Below are 4,038 nucleotides of genomic sequence, written 5' to 3' on the forward strand. Positions count from 1 at the left end.
CTTCTACATACTAGAATCTACTCTAGGCAGAACCACCAGTGTGAAGGACAAAGACTCATCATTATATTCGAAAAAGCTTACTTATAATGAGGATGGCATGATAATAAACAAATCAGTAAAGTTTAAATAATAATAAGGCCATAAGGAACTCTGGTAGCGTAGTGGTTACGAATCGGGCTGTGAACCTCAGGGTCAGTAGTTTGAAACTACCAGCAGTTCCGCGGGAGAAAGATGAGGCTTTCTGTTCCCATAAAGATTTACAGCCTCGGAAACCCTGTACAGGGTCGCTATGAGTCGGAACCAACTCCACGGCACATAACAAAGGTGTAGTACAAGGGAAGTGGGTTCAATGATCACGATGGGAAATACAGAATCTCAATATAGTGCATCCAAGATGAAAAAAATGCCTAAGGAATTTTTAAAAATTTAAAAAACAACAATACAGGGGAAAAAATCAAAATGAGATAATTTTTACTTGCAAGCATCTGTATTAGTGGATAAATTATTATGAGGTCACTATATATAGTCTGGAGTTCTGGTGTGGTGCTGTAGAATAAGTACTGGACTGCTAATAAGTAAGCAGTTCAAACCCACTAGCTGCTCCTTCAGAAACCCTATACAGGGCCACTATGAATTGGTGGCAAATTGACAATGGTACTTGACAGCAATAACAACAACGTATAGTCACAGAGCCCAGATGGCACAGTGATGAAATTCTCAGCAACCAACTAAAAGGTTGTCAGTTCAAACCCACCAGTCATGGCATGAAAGAAAGAAATGTAGCAGTCTGCAATACTCTCAACAATATTAATCAGTTCCTACTCTGCCCACTGGAATCTAGGTTCAGGTTCATGCTTAAGGGTTTAGTGCTGGTTTAGAGCATTTATTTAAAAATGCTTTGGACATTTAGCCATTTTCTCTCACCGGTTATCAGGCACTCAAATAAAAAAGCTGCATTTCCCTCTACAGAAAGTGTGAGCACATATTCATCTAATACAGTTATCAGTGCTTTCACAAGGAACTTTTTCAAATGCAAATTACTTAATATTTGTAAGCTGGCTTAATTCTAGAAACCTGCAAATAGTCTGTTATTAAGCAGCCCCAGTGGTGCAATGTTTAAGTGCTTGACTGATAATCAAAAGGTTTGTGGTTCGAACCCACCATCAGCTTTTGAGAGAGAGAAAAAAAAAAAAAAAGTGAGGATCTGCTCCAGTCATGAATCATAACCTTTATTACAGATCTGAAGCCATTTGTTCTTTTAAGAAGTTTCCTGGAAAATTTGACCGGTTATTTGTCTGATTACTAATGACACACTTTCCTCCACATTGAAATCTACCAGAGAGGGACAAACACTCTTAGCAGTTATCTGGTGACTAGCAGCATTACTGCTGCCTTGCCATACCTTCCTCACCGCCACTTCATCCAACCAGAACCTAGAATCCACTACAACTACCCTCAAGTTGCCTTATCCACCAGGACCATAATTGAGAGTTACCATGCCACCCACCCAGTGACTGATAACCATGGCATGCTTGCCTTAAACATGCAGTAACTGGCAGTGTGCATCCACAAAACCAAGGCCAGTGATCAGTGAAAATGCTACCTGCACCCATATGCAGACAGACACATTACCTCATTAATAACACCAGCTATAGCCTCAGATTCCCTGTAAGATCGGTTAACAGAGACACATTCTCACAAAACTAGTCACTACCTCTCCCTCCTGGAGACCAGTGGTAAAAACTAAAGTGCAGCAAGACTAGTGAGCAGAATAGCACTCATGTCCTTCTTACTAGGATGTATCAAGACAAAATAAAACAAAGAACCAAGACTCAGTGAAAACAATACAATAAACAAGTAAACACCTTTATGGTTCAAAACCATACACAAACGTGGGAGATCAGTTAATACCAATATTATTCAAATTTACAACCAAATACTAAGTCAGTGGTGATGAAATTGAAGAATTCTACTAACTTCTTCAATCTGTGTTTTCCTTAATCTCTTGGAGAACCGTATATTTTATTCCTTTGAATTCAGAATCAGACAGTCCTATTAGCATCTCTACCTCTGTAATGTTATATTGTTTCTTAATTCTGTCACTTGCTGGAGTCATGTGGTCCTGCAATCAAGATGCAGTGATAATTACAGGTGATTGTAATCAGAAACTTGGAAACAAAGAGGAAGGATAAGTAGTAGGAAAATATGGCATTGGATATAGAAATGATGGATAATTTGTAAGACCAATGACCTAATCATTGCAAATACCTTTTTAAGTAACAACAACAAAAAAAAATATGTACCTTAACAGATGAAATACACAGAAATCAAGTTGGCTACATTTGTGGGAAGAGACAGAAAAGCACAATATCATTATCCAAAACAAGGCAAAGGCAAATTGTGAAACAGACCATCAATTGCTCATATGCAAGTTCAGAGTGAAGCTAAAGAAAATTAAAACAATGTCACAAGAACCAAAAATGTAACCTTGAGTATATTCCATCTGAGTTTATAAACCATCTCAAGAATAAATTTGATGCATTAGTCACTAATGACCAAAGACCAGAAGGGCTGTGGGATGTCAGAGTACAGGAAGAAAGCAAAAGGTTATTAAAAAGACAGGAAAGGAAGAAAAGATCAAAATGGATGTCAGAAAGCACTCTAAAACTTGCTGAGCACAGGGAAGTTAATGCAAATGGGAGAAAGGATGAAGTCAAAGAGCTGAACAGAAAATGCCAAAGGGCAGCTCTACAAGACAAAGAAAAGTATTATGATGAACTGTGCAAAGATCTGAACTTAGAAACCAAAAGGGAAGAACACACTCATCATTTCATAAGCAGTTAGAACTGAAGAAAAAATACAACCATCAACTTTGAATATTGAAGGATTCTATGAGGAAATTTTGAATTATGTATGAGGTATCAAAAATAGAATGAAGGAATACACAAAGTCACTGTACCAAAAATAAATGGTCCATATTCAACCATTTGAAATGAAGAAATCATTGATTTTGCAGAATTCTATCATGCAATCTCCAGCATCACTTCTATCACCAAGGCCATATTTTCCAACTACTGATCTTTCCTCTTTGTTCCCAACCTTTGCATTCCAATCATCAGTAATGACCAATACATCTTGATTCCATATGTAATCAATTCCAGATTGAAGAAGTTGGTAGAATTCTTCTATTTCACTCTCACTGGCTTTAGTGGCTGGAGCATAAATTTGAATAATAGTGGTATTATTATTAATTGGTCTTCCCTATAAATACATGAATGTTATCCTTATCCTATCACACAGAACATTGTACCTCATGAATGATCTGGATATATTATTTTTGTAAATGAATACAACACCATTCCTCTTCAATTTGTCATTCCCTGCATAGCAAACCATGTGGTTTTCAGATTCAAAATGGCCAATACCAGTCCATTTTAGCTCACTAATGCCTAAGATATCTATGTTTATGTGTTCTATTTCACTTTTGACAATTTCCAACGTTCCTAGATTCATATATTGTATAGTCCATGTTCCAATTATTAATGGGTGTTAACAGCTGTTTCTCTTCATTTTTAGTTGTGTCCCATCAGCAAGTGAAGGTCCTGTGGGTTTTACTCCCACGGCCTTTACTCCATTCACATCATCATAGTCAACTCTACTTTGAGGAGGCAGCTCTTCCCCAATCGCATTTAGACAGAATAAGAGACTATTATACACATGTACCTCACCAGATGGAATACACAGAAATCAAATTGACTACATAGTTGGAAGGCGATGATGGAAAATCTCCATATCATCAGCCAAAAAAGGCCAGGCGCAGATTGTGGAACAGACCATCAATTGTTCATATGCATATTAAAAATGAAGCTGAAGAAAATGAAAACAACTCCAAGAGAGGCAAAATATGACCTGAATATATTCCACCTAAATTTAGAGATGATCTGAAGAACAGACTTGATATATTAAACACTAAAGACTGAAGACCAGAAGACTTCTGGGATGCCATCAAGAACCTCATACAGGAAGAAAGCAAAAAGT

This window comes from Chrysochloris asiatica, unplaced genomic scaffold (assembly GCF_000296735.1).
Source record: "Chrysochloris asiatica unplaced genomic scaffold, ChrAsi1.0 scaffold00402, whole genome shotgun sequence".
Taxonomy (NCBI): Eukaryota; Metazoa; Chordata; class Mammalia; order Afrosoricida; family Chrysochloridae; genus Chrysochloris; species Chrysochloris asiatica.